General features: G+C 52.2%; 1 pseudogene; it reads left to right on the forward strand.

The window, feature by feature from the left end:
* Nucleotides 1–417: 417 nt before the first annotated feature.
* The window catches only part of LOC137545132 (uncharacterized), a 51,787-nt pseudogene continuing 29,507 nt past the window's right edge, over nt 418–22,697 (forward strand).

Here is a 22,697-nt window from a genome sequence, read left to right on the forward strand (position 1 = left end):
GGTGAGGCAGAGCAAGCCCGTGCTTCAAGGCCAGTGGATGCAGCTCACGACACGCCAGAGGAGGAATCGCTCCCGCCACAGAATGCGAGTGGAGACGATGTCCTGGATGATCCACTGAACACGGAGATGACATTTCTGGAAGCCGACCTACAGCTACTAGGTTCGGCTGAGCCCGAACTGCGCCTAATGCTGATTCTGGAACATCGGCAAGCAGAGAGGGAAATACGACAAGCCCAGAGGGAACAAGCTGCCCAGCGACTCCAGGCCGAGAGTGAAAGACTCCGGGCAGAGGAGGAAAGAGCTGAACGGCAACACCAGCCGGAGCTGGCTAAACTTCAGCAGCAGAACTGGTCTGCTGGACCCGCAGAACGCGAAGGTGAGCGAGTCCACAGAATCCCCCTGTATAAGTTCCCCACTATGGACAAGGACTCTGACATAGACACTTTCCTACAGGGGTTTGAAAGGACTTGTCGGCAGTATGGGGTGCCCCATGAGCAGTGGGCAAGATACCTCACACCAGGGCTGAGAGGCAAGGCCCTGGAGGCGTTTGTGAGTCTCCCCCAGGAGGAAGAAACAGACTTTGAGGTGATTAAGAAAGCCATCATTGCGCGATACCACCTCACGCCAGAGGTGTATTGCAAACACTTCAGGACATTGCAGCGAGGTCCTAATGACAGTTACCTGGATTATGCGTGCAACCTGCGCACTGCCTTCCAGCAGTGGGTAAAAGGACTGGCTGTGGAAACCTTTGATGCCCTGCAGGAACTGATAATAAAAGACCAGTTTCTCCACACTTGTCCTGTTGAGGTCCGGCAGTTTGTACGGGACCGAGAGCCGAAGACCATGGATGAGGCCGTGAAAGTTGCTGATGACTACACGTCTAATCGAGCATCTGATTTTTGGAGGACTACGGCGCCCAGCTGGAAGGGAGAAAAGACTGCGAGACCTTCTCCTCTGAGCACCCAGCGAAGCTAAGCACCGCAGCCTTCTGGAGGTAAAACAGCCACCGTTGACACTCGGAGATGTTTTGCCTGTAACAAACCGGGTCATATCAGTGCTACGTGCCCAGAAAAGAAGAAGGAAGCCCCAAACTCTGGCGGGGCCCAAAATGCGTTGTGTGCCACCAGGAATGCAGGTCGCTATGCAGAGAATCTGCAACCTGTCACGGTTGGGGATACAGTTACCACCGGTTTGAGAGACACTGGAGCAGAGGTGACTCTTGTGTACCCCCAGCTTGTGAACTCGAAGGAGTACATTCCTGGCAAGACTATGGCTGTCAAAGGAGTTGGGGGTGTCACCCCCGCCATACCCACCGCCTTGGTCCACCTGGATTGGGGGGCCGGCAGCGGAATGAAAGAAGTGGGGGTAACGGATGCCATCCCCACGAACGTTTTGTTGGGTACTGACCTGGGACGGTTAGTGGCCCGGTATGAGCCTACTCCAAACCCCGTGGAGCCTGTATCCCCAGCAGAAGTTCAGGACTCTTGCAAGGTATTGTTTGATAATGCTGTGCAAGTGGGGAGTGCTGGTGAGGCCCCAGGGGCTATGGACTGTGTACTAGGAGCCAGCCCTAGTGAGTCTCCAGTGCCCAGGCCTGGAGGGGGACACGTTGTTACTAGTGTTGGACGAACAGTGTTCGCCACTGTTCGGGTTCTGCAGAACATCACCCTGTTGGTGTTCGGCCAAACTGTTCGGCCGAACTAAGAGCGCATGGCCGAACGTTACCCGAACGTTCGGCTAGCGCTGTGATTGGCCGAACGGGTCACGTGGTTCGGACCCGAACGCGCTCTGATTGGCCGAACGGGTCACGTGGTTCGGGTAAATAAATACCTGATCCACGTCATTTTTCCGCCATTTGTCTGTGGGTTTAGCTTTGGGTAGGTAGGCAGGGTAGTTCTCTCTCCAGCCAGGCTAGCCAGGGTCCCCGGTCATTGTGTCGCTGCTGGGAATAGTAGTACAACGCTCACCCACACTATATAGCATTGTGTTTACTGCCACTCTGTGTCTCTGCTGGGAACAGTAGTACACCGCTCACCCTGTATAGCATTGTGCTCTGTGTCGCTGCTGGGAACAGTAGTACACCGCTCACCCTGTATAGCATTGTGCTCTGGGTCGCTGCTGGGAACAGTAGTACACCGCTCACCCACACTATATAGCATTGTGTTTACTGCCACTCTGTGTGTCTGCTGGGAACAGTAGTACACCGCTCACCCTGTATAGCATTGTGCTTTGTGTCGCTGCTGGGAACAGTAGTACACCGCTCACCCACACTATATAGCATTGTGTTTACTGCCACTCTGTGTGTCTGCTGGGAACAGTAGTACACCGCTCACCCTGTATAGGATTGTGCTTTGTGTCGCTGCTGGGAACAGTAGTACACCGCTCACCCACACTATATAGCATTGTGTTTACTGCCACTCTGTGTGTCTGCTGGGAACAGTAGTACACCGCTCACCCACACTATATAGAATTGTGTTTACTGCCACTCTGTGTGTCTGCTGGGAACAGTAGTACACCGCTCACCCTGTATAGCATTGTGCTTTGTGTCGCTGCTGGGAACAGTAGTACACCGCTCACCCACACTATATAGCATTGTGTTTACTGCCACTCTGTGTGTCTGCTGGGAACAGTAGTACACCGCTCACCCTGTATAGCATTGTGCTTTGTGTCGCTGCTGGGAACAGTAGTACACCGCTCACCCACACTATATAGCATTGTGTTTACTGCCATTCTGTGTGTCTGCTGGGAACAGTAGTACACCGCTCACCCACACTATATAGCATTGTGTTTACTGCCACTCTGTGTCTCTGCTGGGAACAGTAGTACACCGCTCACCCACACTATATAGCATTGTGTTTACTGCCACTCTGTGTGTCTGCTGGGAACAGTAGTACACCGCTCACCCACACTATATAGAATTGTGTTTACTGCCACTCTGTGTGTCTGCTGGGAACAGTAGTACACCGCTCACCCTGTATAGCATTTTGCTCTGTGTCGCTGCTGGGAACAGTAGTACACCGCTCACCCACACTATATAGCATTGTGTTTACTGCCACTCTGTGTCTCTGCTGGGAACAGTAGTACACCGCTCACCCACACTATTTAGCATTGTGTTTACTGCCACTCTGTGTCTCTGCTGGGAACAGTAGTACACCGCTCACCCACACTATAAAGAATTGTGTTTACTGCCACTCTGTGTGTCTGCTGGGAACAGTAGTACACCGCTCACCCTGTATAGCATTTTGCTCTGTGTCGCTGCTGGGAACAGTAGTACACCGCTCACCCACACTATATAGCATTGTGTTTACTGCCACTCTGTGTCTCTGCTGGGAACAGTAGTACACCGCTCACCCACACTATATAGCATTGTGTTTACTGCCACTCTGTGTCTCTGCTGGGAACAGTAGTACACCGCTCACCCACACTATATAGCATTGTGTTTACTGCCACTCTGTGTCTCTGCTGGGAACAGTAGTACACCGCTCACCCACACTATATAGAATTGTGTTTACTGCCACTCTGTGTGTCTGATGGGAACAGTAGTACACCGCACACCCTGTATAGCATTTTGCTCTGTGTCGCTGCTGGGAACAGTAGAACACCGCTCACCCACACTATATAGCATTGTGTTTACTGCCAATCTGTGTCTCTGCTGGGAACAGTAGTACACCGCTCACCCACACTATATAGCATTGTGTTTACTGCCACTCTGTGTCTCTGCTGGGAACAGTAGTACACCGCTCACCCACACTATATAGCATTGTGTTTACTGCCACTCTGTGTGTCTGCTGGGAACAGTAGTACACCGCTCACCCTGTATAGCATTTTGCTCTGTGTCGCTGCTGGGAACAGTAGTACACCGCTCACCCACACTATATAGCATTGTGTTTACTGCCACTCTGTGTCTCTGCTGGGAACAGTAGTACACCGCTCACCCTGTATAGCATTGTGCTCTGTGTCGCTGCTGGGAACAGTAGTACACCGCTCACCCACACTATATAGCATTGTGTTTACTGCCACTCTGTGTCTCTGCTGGGAACAGTAGTACACCGCTCACCCTGTATAGCATTGTGCTCTGTGTCACTGCTGGGAACAGTAGTACACCGCTCACCCACACTATATAGCATTGTGTTTACTGCCACTCTGTGTCTCTGCTGGGAACAGTAGTACACCGCTCACCCACACTATATAGCATTGTGTTTACTGCCACTCTGTGTCTCTGCTGGGAACAGTAGTACACCGCTCACCCACACTATATAGAATTGTGTTTACTGCCACTCTGTGTGTCTGCTGGGAACAGTAGTACACCGCTTACCCACACTATATAGCATTGTGTTTACTGCCACTCTGTGTCTCTGCTGGGAACAGTAGTACACCGCTCACCCGCCACTGTATAGCATTTCTGTACTGCCACTGTACTGCTGCCAGTCAGCGTGTACTTTAAGGATAAGTGAAATGAAGAAGAAATCCTGTGAAAGAGGGAGGGGCAAGGGAAGAGGTGTTTCCCCTGACGGTTCACGTACAGGCCACAGTGGAGCACCGAAGAAAACCCACTCAATACCGCCCATGTTGTCCAAGAAATCAACCCTCACAAATCCAAAAGAACAGGACCAGATAATTAATTGGATGACCTCTCAAGTGTCCAGCAGTGAGTTAAGCAGCACCAGCACATCACGCACGAGGTCCGAATCCTCAGCCAGTTACAAGGAGCCAGTGGGCACAAAACTGACCCAACCGGCAGCGACACCACGCACACAACTGCCAAATAACCAGTCTGAAGAATTTCCTCAGGACACAATGGGGTATTCGCAGGAGCTATTCCCAGCCCAACAAACTTCCACCTTTCAAAGGTCAATGGAACAGCCAGAAATTTTGTGCCCGGATTCACAACCATTGACTGTGGGAAATGCACCGCGCACTGAAATGCAAGGCGAGTCCGAAGAGGACTTTGAAACCCAAATCCCAGAGCAAGTTGGGCAGGAGGGGTTTCAATTGCACGAGGTCGGCCGAGAAGATCTTGAAGACGACGTTGGAGTGTGCTGCGCAGAGGTTGTTGTGGGGAGCTCTACTCCACGGCGGCGGCCCACAATCACATATGACGAGTTTGAGGAGATGGAAGAGGAGGAGGGTATGGACAATGTTGACAGAGACCCAGATTTTGTATGTGAAGGAGAACATCGCCGTCGTAGCAGCACAGATGAGTCTGTTGAAGAACCCACTGCTGCACGAGTTCGCCTTGTGCCACAAGGTAGGCGGCGCGAAATTTCAGGCACCACAAGCGTGGAAGTTCAAGTGAGACGCAAAAGAGGCGCAAACAGAAATCGCCAGCAAGGCAGGTGCTCCAAAGGCCTTTCTTTGAAGACTGCAGTGAGGATGGTACCATGGTGATTTGCAAGGTGTGCAAGACCCGCCTGAGCAGGGGGAAACATATTAACAATCTCTCCACCACCAGCATGACCCGCCACATGGTATCCAAACATCCCACTCTGTGGCCGCCAGGACAGGGTACCAGCAACACTGCCTCCCTTGGGGTCACCAGACTCACCACCAGACCCTCCTCAGCAGCAGCAGTAGCCCAGCCATTGCGTGGTTCACAACAACATTCACAAACATCAGACGACGCTGACACTGTCACTTTCCGGAATAGTGCTCTTGAGGTCTCCCAGTCATCAAACACAACAACCAACAGCCGTTCAGTGTGCAGCCCTACGGTTCAGTTGTCTGTCTTGGAGATGCTTGAGCGCAAGAGGAAATTGCCAGCAAATGACCCCCGGGCCGTGGCACTAACAGCCAGCATAGCCAAGCTTCTGGCCTGCGAAATGCTGCCATATCGAGTGGTGGAGACAAACAGCTTCAAGGGCATGATGTCAGTGGCCATCCCACGTTACGTGGTTCCCAGCCGCTACCACTTTGCGCGCTCTGCAGTGCCTGAGTTGCATGAGCACGTGGTCAGCAAAATAACCCGAAGCTTGAAGAATGCCGTTGCCTGCAAGGTTCACCTCACCACTGACACCTGGACGAGTGCGTTCGACCAGGGTCGATACATCTCCCTTACCGCGCACTGGGTGAACCTTGTGGAGCCTGGCAGTGATTCCTCACCTGCTACGGCACGGGTGTTGCCCACGCCGCAAACAGCTGCACCGCCGTCCCTCCCACTGGATAACAACAGCAGCACCTACCTCTCTGACTCCTTCTCCTCCAACGCATCTCAAAGCTGTATCTCATCCGGAAACGCTAACCCAGCAGCAGTAGGATCGTGGAAGCAGTGCAGCACAGCTGTTGGCATGCGTCAGCAAGCGTTGCTGAAGCTGATCTGCCTTGGGGATAAGCAGCACACAGGGGAGAAAATTTGAAGGGGAATAAAGGAACAGACGGATTTGTGGCTGGCACCGCTGGACCTGAAACCAGGCATGGTTGTGTGTGATAATAGGAGTAATCTCATTCGCGCTTTAAGGTTGGCTAAGCTGACACACATCCCTTGCCTGGTGCACGTGATGAACCTAGTAGTTCAGCGGTTCCTGAGGACATACCCAGGCGTGGCCGATCTTCTGTTGAAGGTGCGACGAGTGGCCAAACATTGTAGAAATTCCAGTACTGCTTCGGGGGCACTCGCCAAAATGCAGGAGCACTTCAATCTCCCCCACCATCGCTTGCTGTGTGATGTCCCTACGCGCTGGAATTCTACGCTGCACATGCTAGCCCGCTTTTGCGAGCAGAAGAGTGCAGTGGTCCAGTACATGATGGCGCAGTACCGAGGCGCATCCGGACAGCTGCCAAGCTTCTGTGGATCCGATTGGGCCAACATTTTGGACCTCTGCCAAGTCCTCCAAAATTTTGAGCAATCCACGTTGCTTGTGAGCAGTGACAACTCTTCAGTCAGCATTACCATACCACTGCTGTGTTTACTGAAGAAGTCAATGTTGAAAATCAAGGAAACAGCTGTCATGATGCAACTGGGGGAATCTGAAGGAGAAAACGATCAGCGTGATGGTACCAACATCAGGCCATCCGCCTCAGGAAACGCTGGCCCCAGCAGCTATGACGAAGAAGAGGAGGAGGAACAGCTGGAGTTGGAGCAGGAATTTCATGCCACCACTGACGAGGGCCAGAGCGGTGCACGTTGGACTTCCACAATTCAGTGCGAATGGTCAGCAGAAGCAGACCAGGAAGAAGGTGACGACTATGATGCATCACAACAACTATCACAACGCTCACAAGAGGATGATGAGGATTCTGGCAGGACTCTGGCACACATGGCTCAATTCATGCTAGACTGCATTGAACGCGACCCACGCATTGTGCGCATTCTGGACAACACCAATTACTGGGTTTATACCCTTCTGGATCCACGGTACAAACACAATATTCCAAAACTGCTTGAAGAAAGAGTCAGACAGGTCAAAATAGAAGAATACCAGCAGGCCCTTGTGGAGACTTTAGAGAGGAGATTGACATCCTCCCCCTCCTCTAGCCAGTTGTACGCCGACAGACTGACTTCCACAAACCAAGGACGACCAGGAGGGCAGCAAACAACACAAGCCGCAGCTAGTGCCCAAAAGGAAATGGTATCGGCAGTGTCCTTGGAGTGGGAAAATTTTCTGACACCCATGCAGCAGCCCACAGAACAGCAAGGGTGCAGATCCACCTCCAACACCGATCGCCTGGAGAAGATGGTCAAGGACTACATGTCAGATGGCGTAGCTGTGTTGAACAATCCATCTGCACCCTTCAACTATTGGGTATCGAAGCTAGAAGACACCTGGCACGAACTGGCAATGCACGCAATAGAGGTGCTGGCTTGCCCGGCAGCCAGCGTTATTTCGGAACACTGTTTCAGTGCTGCCGGAGGCATCGTCCCAGATCGGCGTATCCGCCTCTCCACAGAAAATGCAGACCGTCTGACTCAAATTAAAATGAATCAATCCTGGATTGGAAACGACTATGCAACACTCCTGGAACCCAACCAAGTAACATGAACAATGACCATCTGTGATGGGTTAGCGTTTCCGGTCCCTGTTTATTGAACCTCTTATCTGTATTACATTTATGACTGCATGGCGGTAAAAAGCATGCTATCCGCACACTTCTTGTCCTCATGCAAGGCCTGGGTTGTTGTGTCTGAAAGCGTGGCCTTCTCCTCCTGCGCCTCCTCCTGTTCCATCACGTGTGCTGCTGCTGGGTTAGCGTTGCCGGTCCCTGTTTATGGAACCTCTTATCTTTATTACATTTATGACTGCATGGCGGCAAAATGCATGCTATCCGCACGCTTCTTGTCCTCATGCAAGGCCTGGGTTGTTGTGTCTCAAAGCGTGGCCTTCTCCTCCTGCGCCACCCTCCTCCTGTTCCATCACGTGTGCTGCTGCTGGGTTAGCGTTGCCGGTCCCTGTTTATGGAACCTCTTATCTTTATTACATTTATGACTGCATGGCGGCAAAATGCATGCTATCCGCACGCTTCTTGTCCTCATGCAAGGCCTGGGTTGTTGTGTCTGAAAGCGTGGCCTTCTCCTCCTGCGCCTTCTCCTGTTCCATCACGTGTGCTGCTGCTGGGTTAGCGTTGCTGGTCCCTGTTTATGGAACCTCTTATCTTTATTACATTTATGACTGCATGGCGGCAAAATGCATGCTATCCGCACGCTTCTTGTCCTCATGCAAGGCCTGAGTTGTTGTGTCTCAAAGCGTGGCCTTCTCCTCCTGCGCCTCCTCCTGTTCCATCACGTGTGCTGCTGCTGGGTTAGCGTTGCCGGTCCCTGTTTATGGAACCTCTTATGTTTATTACATTTATGACTGCATGGCGGCAAAATGCATGCTATCCGCACGCTTCTTGTCCTCATGCAAGGCCTGGGTTGTTGTGTCTGAAAGCGTGGCCTTCTCCTCCTGCGCCTCCTCCTGTTCCATCACGTGTGCGGCTGCTGGGTTAGCGTTGGCGGTCCCTGTTTATGGAACCTCTTATCTTTATTACATTTATGACTGCATGGCGGAAAAATGCATGCTATCCGCACGCTTCTTGTCCTCATGCAAGGCCTGGGTTGTTGTGTCTGAAAGCGTGGCCTTCTCCTCCTGCGCCTCCTCCTGTTCCATCACGTGTGCTGCTGCTGGGTTAGCGTTGCCGGTCCCTGTTTATGGAACCTCTTATCTTTATTACATTTATGACTGCATGGCGGCAAAATGCATGCTATCCGCACGCTTCTTGTCCTCATGCAAGGCCTGGGTTGTTGTGTCTGAAAGCGTGGCCTTCTCCTCCTGCGCCTCCTCCTGTTCCATCACGTGTGCTGCTGCTGGTTTAGCGTTGCCGGTCCCTGTTTATGGAACCTCTTATCTTTATTACATTTATGACTGCATGGCGGCAAAATGCATGCTATCCGCACGGTTCTTGTCCTCATGCAAGGCCTGGGTTGTTGTGTCTGAAAGCGTGGCCTTCTCCTCCTGCGCCTCCTCCTGTTCCATCACGTGTGCTGCTGCTGGGTTAGCGTTGCCGGTCCCTGTTTATGGAACCTCTTATCTTTATTACATTTATGACTGCATGGCGGCAAAATGCATGCTATCCGCACGCTTCTTGTCCTCATGCAAGGCCTGGGTTGTTGTGTCTGAAAGCGTGGCCTTCTCCTCCTGCGCCTCCTCCTGTTCCATCACGTGTGCTGCTGCTGGGTTAGCGTTGCCGGTCCCTGTTTATGGAACCTCTTATCTTTATTACATTTATGACTGCATGGCGGCAAAATGCATGCTATCCGCACGCTTCTTGTCCTCATGCAAGGCCTGGGTTGTTGTGTCTGAAAGCGTGGCCTTCTCTTCCTGCGCCTCCTCCTGTTCCATCACGTGTGCTGCTGCTGGGTTAGCGTTGCCGGTCCCTGTTTATGGAACCTCTTATCTTTATTACATTTATGACTGCATGGCGGCAAAATGCATGCTATCCGCACGCTTCTTGTCCTCATGCAAGGCCTGGGTTGTTGTGTCTCAAAGCGTGGCCTTCTCCTCCTGCGCCGCCCTCCTCCTGTTCCATCACGTGTGCTGCTGCTGGGCTAGCGTTGCCGGTCCCTGTTTATGGAACCTCTTATCTTTATTACATTTATGACTGCATGGCGGCAAAATGCATGCTATCCGCACGGTTCTTGTCCTCATGCAAGGCCTGGGTTGTTGTGTCTCAAAGCGTGGCCTTCTCCTCCTGCGCCTCCTCCTGTTTCATCATGTGTGCTGCTGCTGGGTTAGCGTTGGCGGTCCCTGTTTATGGAACCTCTTATCTTTATTACATTTATGACTGCATGGCGGCAAAATGCATGCTATCCTCACGCTTCTTGTCCTCATGCAAGGCCTGGGTTGTTGTGTCTCAAAGCGTGGCCTTCTCCTCCTGCGCCTCCTCCTGTTCCATCACGTGTGCTGCTGCTGGGTTAGCGTTGCCGGTCCCTGTTTATGGAACCTCTTATCTTTATTACATTTATGACTGCATGGCGGCAAAATGCATGCTATCCGCACGCTTCTTGTCCTCATGCAAGGCCTGGGTTGTTGTGTCTGAAAGCGTGGCCTTCTCCTCCTGCGCCTCCTCCTGTTCCATCACGTGTGCTGCTGCTGGGTTAGCGTTGCCGGTCCCTGTTTATGGAACCTCTTATCTTTATTACATTTATGACTGCATGGCGGCAAAATGCATGCTATCCGCACGCTTCTTGTCCTCATGCAAGGCCTGGGTTGTTGTGTCTGAAAGCGTGGCCTTCTCTTCCTGCGCCTCCTCCTGTTCCATCACGTGTGCTGCTGCTGGGTTAGCGTTGCCGGTCCCTGTTTATGGAACCTCTTATCTTTATTACATTTATGACTGCATGGCGGCAAAATGCATGCTATCCGCACGCTTCTTGTCCTCATGCAAGGCCTGGGTTGTTGTGTCTCAAAGCGTGGCCTTCTCCTCCTGCGCCGCCCTCCTCCTGTTCCATCACGTGTGCTGCTGCTGGGCTAGCGTTGCCGGTCCCTGTTTATGGAACCTCTTATCTTTATTACATTTATGACTGCATGGCGGCAAAATGCATGCTATCCGCACGGTTCTTGTCCTCATGCAAGGCCTGGGTTGTTGTGTCTCAAAGCGTGGCCTTCTCCTCCTGCGCCTCCTCCTGTTTCATCATGTGTGCTGCTGCTGGGTTAGCGTTGGCGGTCCCTGTTTATGGAACCTCTTATCTTTATTACATTTATGACTGCATGGCGGCAAAATGCATGCTATCCTCACGCTTCTTGTCCTCATGCAAGGCCTGGGTTGTTGTGTCTCAAAGCGTGGCCTTCTCCTCCTGCGCCTCCTCCTGTTCCATCACGTGTGCTGCTGCTGGGTTAGCTTTGCCGGTCCCTGTTTATGGAACCTCTTATCTTTATTACATTTATGACTGCATGGCGGCAAAATGCATGCTATCCGCACGCTTCTTGTCCTCATGCAAGGCCTGGGTTGTTGTGTCTGAAAGCGTGGCCTTCTCCTCCTGCGCCTCCTCCTGTTCCATCACGTGTGCTGCTGCTGGGTTAGCGTTGCCGGTCCCTGTTTATGGAACCTCTTATCTTTATTACATTTATGACTGCATGGCGGCAAAATGCATGCTATCCGCACGCTTCTTGTCCTCATGCAAGGCCTGGGTTGTTGTGTCTCAAAGCGTGGCCTTCTCCTCCTGCGCCACCCTCCTCCTGTTCCATCACGTGTGCTGCTGCTGGGTTAGCGTTGCCGGTCCCTGTTTATGGAACCTCTTATCTTTATTACATTTATGACTGCATGGCGGCAAAATGCATGCTATCCGCACGCTTCTTGTCCTCATGCAAGGCCTGGGTTGTTGTGTCTGAAAGCGTGGCCTTCTCCTCCTGCGCCTTCTCCTGTTCCATCACGTGTGCTGCTGCTGGGTTAGCGTTGCTGGTCCCTGTTTATGGAACCTCTTATCTTTATTACATTTATGACTGCATGGCGGCAAAATGCATGCTATCCGCACGCTTCTTGTCCTCATGCAAGGCCTGAGTTGTTGTGTCTCAAAGCGTGGCCTTCTCCTCCTGCGCCTCCTCCTGTTCCATCACGTGTGCTGCTGCTGGGTTAGCGTTGCCGGTCCCTGTTTATGGAACCTCTTATGTTTATTACATTTATGACTGCATGGCGGCAAAATGCATGCTATCCGCACGCTTCTTGTCCTCATGCAAGGCCTGGGTTGTTGTGTCTGAAAGCGTGGCCTTCTCCTCCTGCGCCTCCTCCTGTTCCATCACGTGTGCGGCTGCTGGGTTAGCGTTGCCGGTCCCTGTTTATGGAACCTCTTATCTTTATTACATTTATGACTGCATGGCGGAAAAATGCATGCTATCCGCACGCTTCTTGTCCTCATGCAAGGCCTGGGTTGTTGTGTCTGAAAGCGTGGCCTTCTCCTCCTGCGCCTCCTCCTGTTCCATCACGTGTGCTGCTGCTGGGTTAGCGTTGCCGGTCCCTGTTTATGGAACCTCTTATCTTTATTACATTTATGACTGCATGGCGGCAAAATGCATGCTATCCGCACGCTTCTTGTCCTCATGCAAGGCCTGGGTTGTTGTGTCTGAAAGCGTGGCCTTCTCCTCCTGCGCCTCCTCCTGTTCCATCACGTGTGCTGCTGCTGGTTTAGCGTTGCCGGTCCCTGTTTATGGAACCTCTTATCTTTATTACATTTATGACTGCATGGCGGCAAAATGCATGCTATCCGCACGGTTCTTGTCCTCATGCAAGGCCTGGGTTGTTGTGTCTGAAAGCGTGGCCTTCTCCTCCTGCGCCTCCTCCTGTTCCATCACGTGTGCTGCTGCTGGGTTAGCGTTGCCGGTCCCTGTTTATGGAACCTCTTATCTTTATTACATTTATGACTGCATGGCGGCAAAATGCATGCTATCCGCACGCTTCTTGTCCTCATGCAAGGCCTGGGTTGTTGTGTCTGAAAGCGTGGCCTTCTCCTCCTGCGCCTCCTCCTGTTCCATCACGTGTGCTGCTGCTGGGTTAGCGTTGCCGGTCCCTGTTTATGGAACCTCTTATCTTTATTACATTTATGACTGCATGGCGGCAAAATGCATGCTATCCGCACGCTTCTTGTCCTCATGCAAGGCCTGGGTTGTTGTGTCTGAAAGCGTGGCCTTCTCTTCCTGCGCCTCCTCCTGTTCCATCACGTGTGCTGCTGCTGGGTTAGCGTTGCCGGTCCCTGTTTATGGAACCTCTTATCTTTATTACATTTATGACTGCATGGCGGCAAAATGCATGCTATCCGCACGCTTCTTGTCCTCATGCAAGGCCTGGGTTGTTGTGTCTCAAAGCGTGGCCTTCTCCTCCTGCGCCGCCCTCCTCCTGTTCCATCACGTGTGCTGCTGCTGGGCTAGCGTTGCCGGTCCCTGTTTATGGAACCTCTTATCTTTATTACATTTATGACTGCATGGCGGCAAAATGCATGCTATCCGCACGGTTCTTGTCCTCATGCAAGGCCTGGGTTGTTGTGTCTCAAAGCGTGGCCTTCTCCTCCTGCGCCTCCTCCTGTTTCATCATGTGTGCTGCTGCTGGGTTAGCGTTGGCGGTCCCTGTTTATGGAACCTCTTATCTTTATTACATTTATGACTGCATGGCGGCAAAATGCATGCTATCCTCACGCTTCTTGTCCTCATGCAAGGCCTGGGTTGTTGTGTCTCAAAGCGTGGCCTTCTCCTCCTGCGCCTCCTCCTGTTCCATCACGTGTGCTGCTGCTGGGTTAGCGTTGCCGGTCCCTGTTTATGGAACCTCTTATCTTTATTACATTTATGACTGCATGGCGGCAAAATGCATGCTATCCGCACGCTTCTTGTCCTCATGCAAGGCCTGGGTTGTTGTGTCTGAAAGCGTGGCCTTCTCCTCCTGCGCCTCCTCCTGTTCCATCACGTGTGCTGCTGCTGGGTTAGCGTTGCCGGTCCCTGTTTATGGAACCTCTTATCTTTATTACATTTATGACTGCATGGCGGCAAAATGCATGCTATCCGCACGCTTCTTGTCCTCATGCAAGGCCTGGGTTGTTGTGTCTGAAAGCGTGGCCTTCTCTTCCTGCGCCTCCTCCTGTTCCATCACGTGTGCTGCTGCTGGGTTAGCGTTGCCGGTCCCTGTTTATGGAACCTCTTATCTTTATTACATTTATGACTGCATGGCGGCAAAATGCATGCTATCCGCACGCTTCTTGTCCTCATGCAAGGCCTGGGTTGTTGTGTCTCAAAGCGTGGCCTTCTCCTCCTGCGCCGCCCTCCTCCTGTTCCATCACGTGTGCTGCTGCTGGGCTAGCGTTGCCGGTCCCTGTTTATGGAACCTCTTATCTTTATTACATTTATGACTGCATGGCGGCAAAATGCATGCTATCCGCACGGTTCTTGTCCTCATGCAAGGCCTGGGTTGTTGTGTCTCAAAGCGTGGCCTTCTCCTCCTGCGCCTCCTCCTGTTTCATCATGTGTGCTGCTGCTGGGTTAGCGTTGGCGGTCCCTGTTTATGGAACCTCTTATCTTTATTACATTTATGACTGCATGGCGGCAAAATGCATGCTATCCTCACGCTTCTTGTCCTCATGCAAGGCCTGGGTTGTTGTGTCTCAAAGCGTGGCCTTCTCCTCCTGCGCCTCCTCCTGTTCCATCACGTGTGCTGCTGCTGGGTTAGCTTTGCCGGTCCCTGTTTATGGAACCTCTTATCTTTATTACATTTATGACTGCATGGCGGCAAAATGCATGCTATCCGCACGCTTCTTGTCCTCATGCAAGGCCTGGGTTGTTGTGTCTGAAAGCGTGGCCTTCTCCTCCTGCGCCTCCTCCTGTTCCATCACGTGTGCTGCTGCTGGGTTAGCGTTGCCGGTCCCTGTTTATGGAACCTCTTATCTTTATTACATTTATGACTGCATGGCGGCAAAATGCATGCTATCCGCACGCTTCTTGTCCTCATGCAAGGCCTGGGTTGTTGTGTCTGAAAGCGTGGCCTTCTCCTCCTGCACCACCCTCCTCCTGTTCCATCACGTGTGCTGCTGCTGGGTTAGCGTTGCCGGTCCCTGTTTATGGAACCTCTTATCTTTATTACATTTATGACTGCATGGCGGCAAAATGCATGCTATCCGCACGGTTCTTGTCCTCATGCAAGGCCTGGGTTGTTGTGTCTCAAAGCATGGCCTTCTCCTCCTGCGCCTCCTCCTGTTTCATCATGTGTGCTGCTGCTGGGTTAGCGATGCCGGTCCCTGTTTATGGAACCTCTTATCTTTATTACATTTATGACTGCATGGCGGCAAAATGCATGCTATCCGCACGCTTCTTGTCCTCATGCAAGGCCTGGGTTGTTGTGTCTGAAAGCGTGGCCTTCTCCTCCTGCGCCTCCTCCTGTTCCATCACGTGTGCTGCTGCTGGGTTAGCGTTGCCGGTCCCTGTTTATGGAACCTCTTATCTTTATCACATTTATGACTGCATGGCGGCAAAATGCATGCTATCCGCACGCTTCTTGTCCTCATGCAAGGCCTGGGTTGTTGTGTCTGAAAGCGTGGCCTTCTCCTCCTGCGCCTCCTCCTGTTCCATCACGTGTGCTGCTGCTGGGTTAGCGTTGTCGGTCCCTGTTTATGGAACCTCTTATCCTTATTACATTTATGACTGCATGGCTGCAAAATGCATGCTATCCGCACGCTTCTTGTCCTCATGCAAGGCCTGGGTTGTTGTGTCTGAAAGCGTGGCCTTCTCCTCCTGCACCTCCTCCTGTTCCATCACGTGTGCTGCTGCTGGGTTAGCGTTGCCGGTCCCTGTTTATGGAACCTCTTATCTTTATTACATTTATGACTGCATGGCGGCAAAATGCATGCTATCCGCACGCTTCTTGTCCTCATGCAAGGCCTGGGTTGTTGTGTCTGAAAGCGTGGCCTTCTCCTCCTGCGCCTCCTCCTGTTCCATCACGTGTGCTGCTGCTGGGTTAGCGTTGCCGGTCCCTGTTTATGGAACCTCTTATCTTTATTACATTTATGACTGCATGGCGGCAAAATGCATGCTATCCGCACGCTTCTTGTCCTCATGCAAGGCCTGGGTTGTTGTGTCTCAAAGCGTGGCCTTCTCCTCCTGCGCCACCCTCCTCCTGTTCCATCACGTGTGCTGCTGCTGGGTTAGCGTTGCCGGTCCCTGTTTATGGAACCTCTTATCTTTATTACATTTATGACTGCATGGCGGCAAAATGCATGCTATCCGCACGCTTCTTGTCCTCATGCAAGGCCTGGGTTGTTGTGTCTCAAAGCATGGCCTTCTCCTCCTGCGCCTCCTCCTGTTCCATCACGTGTGCTGCTGCTGGGTTAGCGTTGCCGGTCCCTGTTTATGGAACCTCTTATCTTTATTACATTTATGACTGCATGGCGGCAAAATGCATGCTATCCGCACGCTTCTTGTCCTCATGCAAGGCCTGGGTTGTTGTGTCTCAAAGCGTGGCCTTCTCCTCCTGCGCCTCCTCCTGTTCCATCACGTGTGCTGCTGCTGGGTTAGCTTTGCCGGTCCCTGTTTATGGAACCTCTTATCTTTATTACATTTATGACTGCATGGCGGCAAAATGCATGCTATCCGCACGCTTCTTGTCCTCATGCAAGGCCTGGCTTGTTGTGTCTGAAAGCGTGGCCTTCTCCTCCTGCGCCTCCTCCTGTTCCATCACGTGTGCTGCTGCTGGGTTAGCGTTGCCGGTCCCTGTTTATGGAACCTCTTATCTTTATTACATTTATGACTGCATGGCGGCAAAATGCATGCTATCCGCACGCTTCTTGTCCTCATGCAAGGCCTGGGTTGTTGTGTCTCAAAGCGTGGCCTTCTCCTCCTGCGCCTCCTCCTGTTCCATCACGTGTGCTGCTGCTGGGTTAGCGTTGCCGGTCCCTGTTTATGGAACCTCTTATCTTTATTACATTTATGACTGCATGGCGGCAAAATGCATGCTATCCGCACGCTTCTTGTCCTCATGCAAGGCCTGGGTTGTTGTGTCTCAAAGCGTGGCCTCCTCCTCCTGCGCCGCCCTCCTCCTGTTCCATCACGTGTGCTGCTGCTGGGCTAGCGTTGCCGGTCCCTGTTTATGGAACCTCTTATCTTTATTACATTTATGACTGCATGGCGGCAAAATGCATGCTATCCGCACGGTTCTTGTCCTCATGCAAGGCCTGGGTTGTTGTGTCTCAAAGCGTGGCCTTCTCCTCCTGCGCCTCCTCCTGTTTCATCATGTGTGCTGCTGCTGGGTTAGCGTTGGCGGTCCCTGTTTATAGAACCTCTTATCTTTATTACATTTATGACTGCATGGCGGCAAAATGCATGCTATCCGCACGCTTCTTGTCCTCATGCAAGGCCTGGGTTGTTGTGTCTCAAAGCGTGGCCTTCTCCTCCTGCGCCTCCTCCTGTTCCATCACGTGTGCTGCTGCTGGGTTAGCTTTGCCGGTCCCTGTTTATGGAACCTCTTATCTTTATTACATTTATGACTGCATGGCGGCAAAATGCATGCTATCCGCACGCTTCTTGTCCTCATGCAAGGCCTGGGTTGTTGTGTCTGAAAGCGTGGCCTTCTCCTCCTGCGCCTCCTCCTGTTCCATCACGTGTGCTGCTGCTGGGTTAGCGTTGCCGGTCCCTGTTTATGGAACCTCTTATCTTTATTACATTTATGACTGCATGGCGGCAAAATGCATGCTATCCGCACGCTTCTTGTCCTCATGCAAGGCCTGGGTTGTTGTGTCTCAAAGCGTGGCCTTCTCCTCCTGCGCCACCCTCCTCCTGTTCCATCACGTGTGCTGCTGCTGGGTTAGCGTTGCCGGTCCCTGTTTATGGAACCTCTTATCTTTATTACATTTATGACTGCATGGCGGCAAAATGCATGCTATCCGCACGGTTCTTGTCCTCATGCAAGGCCTGGGTTGTTGTGTCTCAAAGTGTGGCCTTCTCCTCCTGCGCCTCCTCCTGTTCCATCACGTGTGCTGCTTCTGGGTTAGCGTTGCCGGTCCCTGTTTATGGAACCTCTTATCTTTATTACATTTATGACTGCATGGCGGCAAAATGCATGCTATCCGCACGCTTCTTGTCCTCATGCAAGGCCTGGGTTGTTGTGTCTGAAAGCGTGGCCTTCTCCTCCTGCGCCTCCTCCTGTTCCATCACGTGTGCTGCTGCTGGGTTAGCGTTGCCGGTCCCTGTTTATGGAACCTCTTATCTTTATTACATTTATGACTGCATGGCGGCAAAATGCATGCTATCCGCACGCTTCTTGTCCTCATGCAAGGCCTGGGTTGTTGTGTCTCAAAGCGTGGCCTTCTCCTCCTGCGCCACCCTCCTCCTGTTCCATCACGTGTGCTGCTGCTGGGTTAGCGTTGCCGGTCCCTGTTTATGGAACCTCTTATCTTTATTACATTTATGACTGCATGGCGGCAAAATGCATGCTATCTGCACGGTTCTTGTCCTCATGCAAGGCCTGGGTTGTTGTGTCTCAAAGCATGGCCTTCTCCTCCTGTGCCTCCTCCTGTTTCATCATGTGTGCTGCTGCTGGGTTAGCGTTGCCGGTCCCTGTTTATGGAACCTCTTATCTTTATTACATTTATGACTGCATGGCGGCAAAATGCATGCTATCCGCACGCTTCTTGTCCTCATGCAAGGCCTGGGTTGTTGTGTCTCAAAGTGTGGCCTTCTCCTCCTGCGCCTCCTCCTGTTCCATCACGTGTGCTGCTTCTGGGTTAGCGTTGCCGGTCCCTGTTTATGGAACCTCTTATCTTTATTACATTTATGACTGCATGGCGGCAAAATGCATGCTATCCGCACGCTTCTTGTCCTCATGCAAGGCCTGGGTTGTTGTGTCTGAAAGCGTGGCCTTCTCCTCCTGCGCCTCCTCCTGTTCCATCACGTGTGCTGCTGCTGGGTTAGCGTTGCCGGTCCCTGTTTATGGAACCTCTTATCTTTATCACATTTATGACTGCATGGCGGCAAAATGCATGCTATCCGCACGCTTCTTGTCCTCATGCAAGGCCTGGGTTGTTGTGTCTGAAAGCGTGGCCTTCTCCTCCTGTGCCTCCTCCTGTTCCATCACGTGTGCTGCTGCTGGGTTAGCGTTGTCGGTCCCTGTTTATGGAACCTCTTATCCTTATTACATTTATGACTGCATGGCGGCAAAATGCATGCTATCCGCACGCTTCTTGTCCTCATACAAGGCCTGGGTTGTTGTGTCTGAAAGCGTGGCCTTCTCCTCCTGCACCTCCTCCTGTTCCATCACGTGTGCTGCTGCTGGGTTAGCGTTGCCGGTCCCTGTTTATGGAACCTCTTATCTTTATTACATTTATGACTGCATGGCGGCAAAATGCATGCTATCCGCACGCTTCTTGTCCTCATGCAAGGCCTGGGTTGTTGTGTCTGAAAGCGTGGCCTTCTCCTTCTGCGCCTCCTCCTGTTCCATCACGTGTGCTGCTGCTGGGTTAGCGTTGCCGGTCCCTGTTTATGGAACCTCTTATCTTTATTACATTTATGACTGCATGGCGGCAAAATGCATGCTATCCGCACGCTTCTTGTCCTCATGCAAGGCCTGGGTTGTTGTGTCTCAAAGCGTGGCCTTCTCCTCCTGCGCCACCCTCCTCCTGTTCCATCACGTGTGCTGCTGCTGGGTTAGCGTTGCCGGTCCCTGTTTATGGAACCTCTTATCTTTATCACATTTATGACTGCATGGCGGCAAAATGCATGCTATCCGCACGCTTCTTGTCCTCATGCAAGGCCTGGGTTGTTGTGTCTGAAAGCGTGGCCTTCTCCTCCTGCGCCTCCTCCTGTTCCATCACGTGTGCTGCTGCTGGGTTAGCGTTGCCGGTCCCTGTTTATGGAACCTCTTATCTTTATTACATTTATGACTGCATGGCGGCAAAATGCATGCTATCCGCACGCTTCTTGTCCTCATGCAAGGCCTGGGTTGTTGTGTCTGAAAGCGTGGCCTTCTCCTCCTGCGCCTCCTCCTGTTCCATCACGTGTGCTGCTGCTGGGTTAGCGTTGCCGGTCCCTGTTTATGGAACCTCTTATCTTTATTACATTTATGACTGCATGGCGGCAAAATGCATGCTATCCGCACGCTTCTTGTCCTCATGCAAGGCCTGGGTTGTTGTGTCTGAAAGCGTGGCCTTCTCCTCCTGCGCCTCCTCCTGTTCCATCACGTGTGCTGCTGCTGGGTTAGCGTTGCCGGTCCCTGTTTATGGAACCTCTTATCTTTATTACATTTATGACTGCATGGCGGCAAAATGCATGCTATCCGCACGCTTCTTGTCCTCATGCAAGGCCTGGGTTGTTGTGTCTGAAAGCGTGGCCTTCTCCTCCTGCGCCTCCTCCTGTTCCATCACGTGTGCTGCTGCTGGGTTAGCGTTGCCAGTCCCTGTTTATGGAACCTCTTATCTTTATTACATTTATGACTGCATGGCGGCAAAATGCATGCTATCCGCACGCTTCTTGTCCTCATGCAAGGCCTGGGTTGTTGTGTCTCAAAGCGTGGCCTTCTCCTCCTGCGCCGCCCTCCTCCTGTTCCATCACGTGTGCTGCTGCTGGGCTAGCGTTGCCGGTCCCTGTTTATGGAACCTCTTATCTTTATTACATTTATGACTGCATGGCGGCAAAATGCATGTTATCCGCACGGTTCTTGTCCTCATGCAAGGCCTGGGTTGTTGTGTCTCAAAGCGTGGCCTTCTCCTCCTGCGCCTCCTCCTGTTTCATCATGTGTGCTGCTGCTGGGTTAGCGTTGGCGGTCCCTGTTTATGGAACCTCTTATCTTTATTACATTTATGACTGCATGGCGGCAAAATGCATGCTATCTGCACGCTTCTTGTCCTCATGCAAGGCCTGGGTTGTTGTGTCTCAAAGCGTGGCCTTCTCCTCCTGCGCCTCCTCCTGTTCCATCACGTGTGCTGCTGCTGGGTTAGCTTTGCCGGTCCCTGTTTATGGAACCTCTTATCTTTATTACATTTATGACTGCATGGCGGCAAAATGCATGCTATCCGCACGCTTCTTGTCCTCATGCAAGGCCTGGGTTGTTGTGTCTGAAAGCGTGGCCTTCTCCTTCTGCGCCTCCTCCTGTTCCATCACGTGTGCTGCTGCTGGGTTAGCGTTGCCGGTCCCTGTTTATGGAACCTCTTATCTTTATTACATTTATGACTGCATGGCGGCAAAATGCATGCTATCCGCACGCTTCTTGTCCTCATGCAAGGCCTGGGTTGTTGTGTCTCAAAGCGTGGCCTTCTCCTCCTGCACCACCCTCCTCCTGTTCCATCACGTGTGCTGCTGCTGGGTTAGCGTTGCCGGTCCCTGTTTATGGAACCTCTTATCTTTATTACATTTATGACTGCATGGCGGCAAAATGCATGCTATCCGCACGGTTCTTGTCCTCATGCAAGGCCTGGGTTGTTGTGTTTCAAAGCATGGCTTTCTCCTCCTGCGCCTCCTCCTGTTCCATCATGTGTGCTGCTGCTGGGTTAGCGTTGCCGGTCCCTGTTTATGGAACCTCTTATCTTTATTACATTTATGACTGCATGGCGGCAAAATGCATGCTATCCGCACGCTTCTTGTCCTCATGCAAGGCCTGGGTTGTTGTGTATCAAAGTGTGGCCTTCTCCTCCTGCGCCTCCTCCTGTTCCATCACGTGTGCTGCTTTTGGGTTAGCGTTGCCGGTCCCTGTTTATGGAACCTCTTATCTTTATTACATTTATGACTGCATGGCGGCAAAATGCATGCTATCCGCACGCTTCTTGTCCTCATGCAAGGCCTGGGTTGTTGTGTCTGAAAGCGTGGCCTTCTCCTCCTGCGCCTCCTCCTGTTCCATCACGTGTGCTGCTGCTGGGTTAGCGTTGCCGGTCCCTGTTTATGGAACCTCTTATCTTTATCACATTTATGACTGCATGGCGGCAAAATGCATGCTATCCGCACGCTTCTTGTCCTCATGCAAGGCCTGGGTTGTTGTGTCTGAAAGCGTGGCCTTCTCCTCCTGCGCCTCCTCCTGTTCCATCACGTGTGCTGCTGCTGGGTTAGCGTTGTCGGTCCCTGTTTATGGAACCTCTTATCCTTATTACATTTATGACTGCATGGCGGCAAAATGCATGCTATCCGCACGCTTCTTGTCCTCATGCAAGGCCTGGGTTGTTGTGTCTGAAAGCGTGGCCTTCTCCTCCTGCGCCTCCTCCTGTTCCATCACGTGTGCTGCTGCTGGGTTAGCATTGCCGATCCCTGATTATGGAACCTCTTATCTTTATTACATTTATGACTGCATGGCGGCAAAATGCATGCTATCCGCACGCTTCTTGTCCTCATGCAAGGCCTGGGTTGTTGTGTCTGAAAGCGTGGCCTTCTCCTCCTGCGCCTCCTCCTGTTCCATCACGTGTGCTGCTGCTGGGTTAGCGTTGCCGGTCCCTGTTTATGGAACCTCTTATCTTTATTACATTTATGACTGCATGGCGGCAAAATGCATGCTATCCGCACGCTTCTTGTCCTCATGCAAGGCCTGGGTTGTTGTGTCTGAAAGCGTGGCCTTCTCCTCCTGCGCCTCCTCCTGTTCCATCACGTGTGCTGCTGCTGGGTTAGCGTTGCCGGTCCCTTTTTATGGAACCTCTTATCTTTATTACATTTATGACTGCATGGCGGCAAAATGCATGCTATCCGCACGCTTCTTGTCCTCATGCAAGGCCTGGGTTGTTGTGTCTGAAAGCGTGGCCTTCTCCTCCTGCGCCTCCTCCTGTTCCATCACGTGTGCTGCTGCTGGGTTAG

This window comes from Hyperolius riggenbachi, chromosome 2, assembly GCF_040937935.1.
Source record: "Hyperolius riggenbachi isolate aHypRig1 chromosome 2, aHypRig1.pri, whole genome shotgun sequence".
Taxonomy (NCBI): domain Eukaryota; kingdom Metazoa; phylum Chordata; class Amphibia; order Anura; family Hyperoliidae; genus Hyperolius; species Hyperolius riggenbachi.